The sequence below is a fragment of the Choloepus didactylus genome, chromosome 6 (assembly GCF_015220235.1).
Source record: "Choloepus didactylus isolate mChoDid1 chromosome 6, mChoDid1.pri, whole genome shotgun sequence".
Taxonomy (NCBI): Eukaryota; Metazoa; Chordata; class Mammalia; order Pilosa; family Megalonychidae; genus Choloepus; species Choloepus didactylus.
This window is the reverse complement of record NC_051312.1, coordinates 76,108,684-76,120,110: the sequence shown is the minus strand read 5'-3', so window position 1 is coordinate 76,120,110 and position 11,427 is coordinate 76,108,684. Positions and strand designations below refer to the sequence as shown.

General features: G+C 36.3%; 1 pseudogene; it reads right to left on the bottom strand.

The window, feature by feature from the left end:
• Positions 1-7,327: 7,327 nt before the first annotated feature.
• LOC119538486 lies at positions 7,328-7,813 on the bottom strand (annotated as a pseudogene).
• Positions 7,814-11,427: the final 3,614 nt, after the last annotated feature.

Sequence of the window (11,427 nt, the reverse complement as noted above, 5' to 3'; positions counted from 1 at the left end):
CACTTTCCCAAGATCAGGATGGACATGGCCAATCACTGATTATGGCTTCTTTTTTTAATTATTATTTTATGTACTAAATAAAAAACATTTCCAAACAAAACAAAGCAAGGCAATGGGAAAAACAAATATCCTGAAATAACTTCATTCCTTCCAATATACTCCTACCATACCAAAGGAAAATTAATGAACCGTAGTAATTCCTAAGCATTCCCATATCATTAAGATCACCCTCAATGTCTTGTCTATTCTTATTAGATTATCATTCCCCCTTCACTAGCTTCTGTCTTTCTCTAGGTCTCCTAGATTCTACAATATAAGACACTTACTTTTTTACATTTTTCACAGAGTTCACATTAGTGGTAACACACAATATCTCTCCTTTTGCATCTGGCTCACTTCACTCAGCATTATGTATTCAAGATTCACCCACGTTGTCATGTTTCATGACCTTGTTCCTTCTTACTGCTGCATAGTATTCTGTTGTATGTATATAACACATTTTGTTTATCCACTCATCTGATGAAGGACATTTGAAATGTTTCCATCTCTTGGCAATTGTGAACTATGCTGCTATGAACATAGGTGTACAAATATATGTTCGTGTCACTGTTTTCAGATCCTCTGGGTAAATACTGAGAAGTGAAATTGGTGGATTGTAGGGTAACTCAATATCTAGTTTTCTGAGGAACCACTTAACAGTCTTCCAGAGTGACTGAACCATTATACAGTACCACCAGCAATGAAAAAGCCTTCCAATTTCTACACATTCTCTCCAACATTTGTAGTTTCCTGTTTGTTTAATGGCAGCCATTCTTTTTGGTGTGAGATGATACCTCATTGTGGTCTTGATTTGCATCACCCTAATAGCTAGTGAAGGTGAACATTTTTTTCATGTGTTATTTAGCCATTTGCGTTTCCTCTTCAGAGAAATGTTTTTTCATATCTTTTTCCCATTTTATAATTGGGCTGACTGTATTATTGTTATTGAGTTGTAAGATTTCTTTACATGTACAAGATATCAGTCTCTTATCAGATACATGGTGTGTCAGTTTGGATGTATTAAGACCCCCCAAACACCATGTTCTTGGCTGCCTCCTTACCTTTTTGACAAATTTCTTTGACATATAGAAGCATTTAATTCAAGGAGTTCCCATTTATCTATTTTTTCTGTCATTGCTTGTGCTTTAGCTATAAGGTCTATAGAGGTGACTTCCAAATACTAGGTCTTGAAGATGTTACCCTACATTATCTTCTAGGAGATTTATGGTACTGTCTCTTATGTTAAGATTTTTATCCATGTTGAGTTAATTTTTGTATAGGTTGTAAGGTAGGGGTCCTCTTTCATTCTTTTGGGTATAGATATTCAATTCTTCCAACCCCATTTGTTGAAGAGGCTGTTATGTCCCAGTTCAGTGGATTTGGGGACCTTATCAAAAATCAGTCAACCATAGATCTGGGGTCTATTTCCAAATTCTCAATTCAATTCTATTGATCAATATAGCTATCTTTCTTCCAATACCATACTGTTTTGACTACTGTGGCTTTATAGGAGGCTTCAAAGTCAGGCAGTGTAAGTCCTCCCACTTCGTTTTTCTTTTCTAGAATGTTTTTAGCAATTCAAGGCGTCTTTCCCTTCCAAATAAATTTGATGACTAGCTTTCCCAAGTCTGCAAAGTAGATTGTTGGAATTTTGATGGGAATTGCATTGAATCTATAAATCAGTTTTGGCAGGATTGACATCTTAACAACATTTAGCCTTCCTATCCATGAACACGGAATATTTCTCCATCTCTTTCGGACCACTTTTATTTCTTTCAGTAGAGTTATGTAATTTTCTGGGTAAATGTTTTCTACAACTTTGGTTTAGTTTATTCCTAGGTACTTAATTTTTTTAGTTGCTATTGAGAATGGAATCTTTTTCTTGAGTGTCTCTTCAGTTATGTCATTTCTACTGAATAGGAACTTTACTGACTTATGTGCATTAATCTTATATCCTGCCACTTTGCTGAATTTGTTTATTAGCTCAAGTAGCTGTGTCATCTATTTCTCAGGGTTTTCCAGATATATCATCTGCAAATAATGAGAGTTTTGCTTCTTCCTTTCCAATTTGGATGCCTTTTATTTCTCTGTCTTGCTGAATTGCTCTGGCTAGAACTTCTAACACAATGTTGAATAATAATGGTGACAGCGGGCATCCTTGTCTCATTCCTGATCTTAGAGGGGAGGCCTTCAGTCTCTCACCATTGAGTACTAGGCTGGCTGTGGGTTTTCCATATATGTCCTTTATCATATTGAGGAAGTTTCCTTCAATTCTTACCTTTGATAAAAAAGTATTTTTATCAAAAAACGATCCTGGTATTTGTCAAATGCTTTTTCAGCAACTATTGAGATGATCATTTTATTTTTCCCTTATGATTTGTTAATGCGTTGTATTGCTTTGATTGATTTTCTTATGTTGAAGCACCCTTGCATGCCTGGGATGAGCCCCACTTGGTCAGGGTATATAATTTTTTTAATGTGTCTTTGCATTTGATTTGCAAGTATTTTGTTGAGAATTTTTGCATCTATATTCATTAGGGAGATTGGGCTATAGTTTTCCTTTCTTGTAGCTTCTTTATCTGGTTTTGGTATTAGAGTGATGTTGGCTTCATAAAATGAGTTGGTAGTGTTCCATTGTCTTCAATTTTTTGAACGAGTTTAAGTAGGAATGGTGTCAGTTATTTTTGGAAAGTTTGGTAGAATTCCCCTGTAAAGCCATCTGGGCCTGAGGTTTTATTTGTAGGAAGCTTTTAATAACAGATTGGATCTCTTAACTTATGATTCATTTGTTGAGGTCTTCTATTTTTTCTGTATTCCGTCTAGGTTGTTTGTGTGTTTCCAGGTAATTATCCATTTCTTCAAATTATCTAGTTTGTTGGCATGGAGTTGTTCATAATATCCACTTATGAGTTTTTTTTTTTTTCAAGATCTTTAGTAATATTCCACCTCTCATTTATTATTTTATTTATTTGGGTCGTCTCTCTTTTTGACTTGATCCATCTAACTAAGGGTTTATCAATCTTGTTGATCTTCTCAAAGAACCAACTATTGGTTTTATTTATTCTCACTATTTTTTTCCATATCATTTATTTTTGCCTTAATCCTTGTTATTTCTTTTCTTCTAATTCCTTTAAGATTAATTTCCTGATCACTTTCTAGCTTCTTCAGTTTTTCCATTTGTTCTTTGTTTTTAGCTCTTTCTTCCTTTTTAATGCATATGTTTAGAGCTATAAATTCCCCCTCAATAACACCTTTGCTGTATCCCATAAGTTTTATTATGTTGTGTTCTCATTTTCATTCATCTGTAGATATTATCAATTTCTCTTGCAATTTCTTCTTTGACTCACTGATTGTTTAGGAATGTGTTGTTTAACCTCCAAATATTTGTGAGTGTTCTGGATCTTTGATAGTTATTAACTTCTAGTTGCATTCCATTGTGGTCAGAGAATCTGTTTTGTTTTTTTTTAAATATTCATTTTATTGAGATATATTCACATACCACGCAGTCATACAAAACAAATCATACATTTGATTGTTCACAGTACCATTATGTAGTTGTGCATTCATCATCAAAATCAATCCCTGACACCTTCATGAGAATCTGTTTTGAATAATTTCAATCTTTTAAATTTATTGAGGCTTGTTTTATGACCCAGCTTTTGATCTATCTTGGAGAAAGTTCTGTGAGCACTAGAGAAGAATGTAAATCCTGGTAATTTGGGATGTGATGTTCTATATATATCTGTTAATTCTAATTCATTTATTACATTTGTTTAAGTTCTCAATTTCCTTATTGGTCTTCTGTCTGGATGATCTATCTATAGGAGAGAGTGATGTATTGAAGTCTCCCACAATTACTGTGGAAACATCTATCACTTCCTTCAATTTTGCCAATGTTTGTCTCATGTACTTTCAGGCACCTTGATTGTGTACATAAACATCTATGATTGTTATTTCTTCTTGGTGAATTGTCCCTTTAATTAGTATATAGTGTCCTTCTCTGTCTCTTATAACATTCTTGGATTTAAAGTCTATTTCATCTGAAATTAGTATTACTACCCCTGCTTTCTTTTGGCTGTAGCTTGCATGGCATGTTTTTTCCATCTTTTCACTTTCAATTTCTTTGTGTCACCAGGTCTAAGATGAGTCTCTTGTAAACAACATATTGATGGTTCATATTTTTAATCCATTCTGCCAATCTATATCTTTTAATTGGGGAGTTTAATCCATTCACATTCCATGTTATTACTGTGGAGGCAGTTCTTGAATCAGCCATTTTATCCTTTGGTTTTTATTTGTATTATTTGCTATGGTGGCATGGCCCCGCCCATTCAGCCTGGGTCTTAATTAAATCACTGCAGCTCTATAAGAGCTCAGACAGAAGGAGCTCACTACTGCAGCTTAGGAGACATTTTGAAGATGGCCTTTGAAAGTTGACTCCAACATTTTGGAGAATGCCATTTTGAAACACAACCTGGGAGTAGGCAGACGGCAGCCATGTGCCTTCCCAGCTAACAGAGGCCAATGGCCTTTCTCCAGTGAAGATACCCTATTGTTGATGCCTTACCTTGGACACTTTATGGCCTGAAGACTGTAACTTTGTAACCAAATAAACCCCCTTTATAAAAGCCAATCCATTTCTGATATTTTGCAAAATGGCAGCATTAGCAAATCAGAACAGGGTAAATCACATGATCATCTTGATTGATGCAGAAAAGGCATTTGACAAAATTCCGCATCCTTTTTTGATGAAAATTCTTCATAGGATAGGAACAGAAAGACGTGTCCTTAACATGGTAAGGGGAATATGTGAAAAACCCACAGCTAACATCATACTCAATGGGGAAAGACTGAAAGCTTTCCCTCTAAGATCAGGAACACGATAAAGATGCCCACTGTCACCATTGTTATTCAACATTGTGCTGGAAGTTCTAGCTAAAGTAATTAGGCAAGAAAAAGAAATAAATGGCATCCAAATTGGAAAGGAAGAAGTAACACTTTCACTACTTGCAGATGATATGATCTTATACATAGAAAATCCCAAAAAATCAACACACAAAAATTAGTAGTGTATCTATACATTAGTATTGAGCAGTCTGAGGAGGAAATAAAGAAAAAAAATTCCATTTATAATAACAACCCAAAGAATCAAATACTTAGGAATATATTTAACCAAGGCCATAAAAGACCAATACACTGAAAAGTACAAAACATTGCTACAAGAAATCAAGGAAGACCTAAATAAATGGAAGGACATACTGGGCTCATGGATTGGAAGACTAAATGTAGTTAAGATATCAATTCTACCCAAATTGATTTATAGATCCAATGCAATACCAATTAAAATCCCTACAACTTACTTTGCAGAAATAGAAAAACCAATAATAAAATTTATTTGGAATGGCAGGGTGCCCTGAATAGCTAAGAATATCTTGAGAAAGAAAAATGAAGTGGGAAGTCTAACACTATCTGAATTTCAAGCATACTACAAAGCCACAGTGGTCAAAACAGCATGGTACTGGCATAATAATGGATATACTGAGCAATGGAATTGAATTGAGTATTCAGAAATAGACCCTCTCATCTATGGACAACTGATTTTCAAGGTAGTCAAGTTGACTCAAATGGAACAGAACAACCTTTTCAACAAATGGTGCTTGGATAATTGGCTATCCATATTCAAAAGAATGAAAGAGGACCCTAATTTCAAACCTTATACAAAAATTAACTCAAAATGGATCAAAGACCTAAACTTTAGAGCTAAGACCATAAAACTTTTAGAAGAAAGTGTAGGGAAATATCTTAAACATCTTGTGTTAGGAGATGGTTTCCTAGATCTTACACCCAAAGCACAAGAAATGAAAGAAGAAATAGATAAATAGGTCTCCTCAAAATTGAATATTTTTGTATAATAACAAGCCAATTTAAACAGCACAGTAAACAAATTATGCACCATGATCAAGTGGGATTCATCTGAGGTAGGCAAAGGTGGTTAAACATAAGAAAATCAATTAATGTAATGCACCACATTAACAGAAAAAAGGATAAAACCATATGATCTTCTCAATTGGTGCAGTAAAGGCATTTTACCAAAGCCAGCTCTGCCTCTTAATGCAAACATTTAGAAAACTAGGAATAGAGGGAAACTTCCCCAAAATGATATAGGACAAATATGAAAAACCCACAGCTAACCTCTTACTTAAAGGTGGAAGATTGAAAGCTTTCCCTCTAAGATCAGAAACAAAACAAGGATGCCCACAGTCACCACTGTTTTTCAACATTATACTAGAATGGCTAGCCAGAGCAATTTGGCAAGAAAAAGAAATAGAAGGCACCCAAACTGGAAAGTAAGGAGTAAAACTTTTCCCTATTTGTAGATGATAAGATCCTATATATAGAAAATCCAGAAATTTCACAGCAAAGTTGCTAGAGGTAGTAAATGAATTCAGCAAAGTTGAAGGGTAGACGATCAACTCCAAAAAAATTAGTAGTGTTTGTATACTCAAGCAATGAACAGTCAGAAGAAATCAAGAAAAAAATCCATTTACAGAAGCAGCTAAAAGAATTAAATGCCTAGGACTAAATCTAACCAAGGATGTAAAGAATTTGTACACAGAAAACTACAAAACATTGCTAAAAGAGATCAAAGCAGACCTGAATAAATGGAAGGATATTCTGTGTTCATGAATTGGAAGAGTAAATATTGTCAAGATGTCAATTCTACCCAAAGCATTCTAGATTCAATGCAATCCCAATTAAAATTTCAACAACCTTCTTTGCAGAAATGGGAAAGCAATCACCACATTTATATGGCAGGGTAAGGGGCCCCAAAATAGCCACAGCCATTTTGAAAAAGAAGAATGAAGCTGGGGTTCTCACACTTCCCAATCTTAAAACTGATTACAAAGCCACAGTAATCAAAACATCATGGTATGGCATAAGGCAGATATATAGACCAATGGAATCCAAAAGAGAACTCAGAAATCAATCCTGAAATTTATGGTCAATTGATTTTTCTTTTACTAGACAAAGAACTTTATTAATCTTCATTTTCAAACTTTACTCCCAGTAGTCTTCAGATTCCTCAGCTTTATTATCTGCAAATAATGAACTTATGTATAAGCACAAACTGGAAAGAACTGCAGTATCCAACTTTCTTGAGCTTAAAAATATTAGAGACCAAGATTTTATTAGCTCTATAAACAAAAGAGTTTTAAAAAGCAGTCCTAATATAAAATAGCAGCTCCAAGTAATTTCAAATTCTATCTTCTTCAGAAGTTGACTCAATTCAGTTTGCCTCATTCTTGGAAGCCTCATCAAAATTCTCTACAAGATCTGGAACTTCATCATCATTATCCTTTCCAGTAGCAGGTGGTACTTTTCCATCCATAGACTGTTTGGGCAGAGCTTCAGCCAGTCTCCTTAAACTTGTCAGACTGACTGTATCTATCTGGTTTAAGATGCTGGGTAGCATTTTTTTTTTCAGCTTTTGGTCTTAGAATGTCCTGTAATAGTGAAAGTGTTCACTGCCAGAGATGTCTGAATTTTAGAGCTGGTAAAATGGATCATTGTTCCCTGGTTTGTAAATATATATTTTCAATACCAGAGGTATTGATAACCCCTAATTTCTTTAAGGAGAACTGAACTATTTTATCATCTGCTGTATTCGTTCTATGAACCACTTTCTCCTTTATGCAAGAACTCGTTTCCCACTAATGCATAATTTTGCCTGTAGTTTTGCGAGATTCTCCTGTTTCATGGTAGTTTCTTTCATCTTGTTGGAGCAGAAATGGGTGCACATGGGAGACTAGGGTTGGTGCTCATGGGGTCTCTGGCACACCAGCTGAGATGAGGGACAAATATGTAAGGATGCAAGATGAATAGCCAATTGATATTTTACTGAGATTGTTCACATACCATACAATTATCCAAAGATGCAGTGTACAATCAATTGCCCACAGTACCATCATATAGCTATGCATCCATCACCACAATTATTTTTTGAATTTTTAGAACATTTTCATTACTCCAGAGAAGAACTAAAGACTAAAAAAGGAAACTCCAATCCTCCCATATCCCTAACCAACCCCCTCCATTGTTAACTCATAGTATTGGTATAGTACACTTGTTGCTGCTGATGAAAGAATGTTAAATGACTACTAACTGTAGCATATAGTTTGCAATAGGTATATATTTTTCCCTATATGCCCCTCTATTATTAACTTCTAGTTGTAGTGTCATACATTTGTTCTAGTTCATGGAAGAGATTTCTAATATTTGTACAGTTAATCACAGACATTGCCCACCAAAAGATTCACTGTTTTATACATTCCCATCTTTTAACCTCCAACTTTCCTTCTGGTGACATATGTGACTCTGAGCTTACCCTTTCCACCACATTCATGTACCCTTCAGCACTGTTAGTTATTCTCACAATGTGCTACCATCACCTCTGTCCATTTACAAACATTTAAGTTCAACCTAGTTGAACATTCTGCTCATAATAGGAAACCCTTCCCCATTCTTTAGCCTCATTCTATATCCTGATAACTTATATTTCATGCCTATGAGTTTCCATATTATAGTTAGTTCATATCAGTGAGACCCTGCAATATTTGTCCTTATATGTCTGACTTATTTCACTCAATATAGTGCCCTCAAGGTTTCTCAATCAACCCATTTTTTTTAAGACAGTTTTGTTCACACACCATACATTCCATCTTAGGTAAACAATTGATGGTTCCCTGTATAGTCACATATTTATGTATTCAGCACCAACACCACTATCTATAAAAGGACAGCTCCATTTCTTCCACAAAGAAGGAGGAAGAGTTAAAGAAGGTAGAGAGACAAAAGAAAAAGAAAAAAGAGAAAAAAATAAAAACAAAACAAAACAAAAAAAACATGACAGCTAGAAAGCAACAAAAGGAAAGATAGCATTAAACTAAGGTAGAATAAAGAGTCAGACAACATCACCAATGCCAAGAGTCCCATACCCCTCCCTTATGTCCCCCTCTTATATGCATTTAGCTTTGGTATATTGCCTTTGTTACATTAAAGGAAGCATAATACAATATTTCTGTTAATTATAGTCTCTAGTTTGCATTGATTGTATTTTTCCCCCAATACTACCCTATTTTTAACACCATGCAAGGTTGACATGTATTTGTTCTACCTCATGTAAAAACATATTTGTATATTTTATCACAATTGTTGAGCACTCTAGGTTTCACTGAGTTATACAGTCCCATTATTTATCTTTCCTCGATCCTTCTGATGTCCCATATGCTCCTAACCTTCCTGTTTCAACCATACTCACAGTCATCTTTGTTCTGTGTACTTACATTGCTGTACTACCATCACCCAAAATTGTGTTCCAAACTTCTCACTCCTGTCTTTTCCTATCTGTCTGTAGTGCTCCCTTTAGTATTTCCTGTAGAGCAGGTACCTTGTTCACAAACTGTCAGTGTCTGTTTATCAGAGAATATTTTAAGCTCTCCCTCATATTTGAAGGACAGTTTTGCCAGACATAGGATTCTTGTTTGGTGGTTTTTCTCTTTCAGTAACTTAAGAATATCACACCACTTCCTTCTTGCCTCCATGGTTTCCACTGAGAAATCCACACATAGTATTATCAAGCTTCCTTTGTATATGATGGATCACTTTTCTCTTGCACTTTCAGGATTCTCTCTTTGTCTTTGACATTTGATAATCTGATTATTAAGTGTCTTGGTGTAGGCCTCTTCAGATCTATTCTGTTTGAGGTACTCAGCGTTTCTTGGATCTGTAATTTTATGTCTTTCATAAGAGATGGAAAATTTTCATTGATTATTTCCTCTAATATTGCTTCTGCTCCCTTTCCCTTCTCTTCTCCTGGGACACCCATGACATGTACATTCATGTGCATAATGTTGTCATTCATTCCCTAAGACATTGCTCATATTTTTCCATTTTTTTTCCCTATCTTTTCTTTTGTGTGTAGGCTTTCAGGTGTCTTGTTCTTCAGTTCCTGAGTGTTTTCTTCTGCCTCTTGAAATCTGCTGTTGTGTGTCTCCATTATGTCTTTCATCTCTTGTGTTGTGCCTTTCATTTCCATAGATTCTGCCAGTTCTTTTTTTTGAACTTTTGATTTCTACCTTATGTTTGCCCAGTGTTTTCACTATATGCTTTGTCTCTTTTGCCATATCTTCTCTCAACTTTTTAAATTGATTTAGCATTAGTTGTTTCCATTCCTGTATCTCAGTTGAAGTGTAAGTTTGTTCCTTTGACTGGGCTACAACTTCATTTTTCTTAGTGTAGGTTGTAGTTTTCTGTTGTCTAGGCATCTGGTTTCCTTGGTTACCCCAATCAGGTTTTTCCAGACCAGAATGGGCTCAGATCTCAGAAGGGGGGCAATATTCACTATCAGATTTCCCTGAAGCTGTGTCTTAGAAGGTTGACACACCCTGTGAGGCCTCTAGCCACTGTGCTTTTCCCAACCTGCCCTGAAGGTGGCATCTGTCAGCCTGTCACTCCTGAATAGTGTAGGGAGGTGTGGCCTGCTTAGTTTCTGTTTTGGCTTCCCCCAGGCTCTGGGATCTGGTTCTGAATGGGAGGCCAGTAGTAGAGCTGGGCACCACCTCCTTCCTCTTAGGTAAGATACATCCCCTAGGGAGTTATCATCTGCATTTAAATAGGTTCTTTGTCTCTCTGACTCTGCTATCTCCACTCTTGTCTGGGTCAGGGGCTGTGAACTGAAAATGGCTGTGGCTTTCTCCACTGAGTCACCCAGGTTGAGAGAGATAAAAAGGGACAGAAAGCCCCTCTTCAGGGCCAGTCCCTGAGCCCCCCAACTTCACCTGCCAGCCAGAGAGAGCACCTGCTCCTCTGAGCTCCCCCTCCCAGGACAGAGAAGTCCTCTAGCTCTTTAAGGTCAGTTGTCACTAAAAGTCTCTGTTTGTTGGGGACTTGTAGCTTGTATTGAGAAGTCCACATTTGTTAATTAAAGCCCCAGTTGGAGCTGGACTGAGGTATATTCACTTGTTAAGAGATTGCTGCTTTCTACTACAGTGAGGTTTTGCAGTTCAGGCTGCCATGGGGGGAGGGGACTCCAGGCTCAGGTCTGCCATTTTTACTTACAGATTTTATGCTGTGATCTCAGGCATTCCTCCCAATCCAGGTTGGTGTACGATGTGTGGATAGTCATGGTTGTCCCCCAGCAGTTATTCCAGATTATTACTAGTTGTTCCTGGTTGTTTATGATTGTTCCAGGGGGACTAAGTAACTTCCACTCCCCTCTATGCTGCCATCTTCTTGGTCTCCACCAATTGATTTTTGACAATGGAGTAAAGACCACTCAATTGGGAAAGAATAGGCTCCTCAACAAATGGCCCTGGGAAAACTGGATAT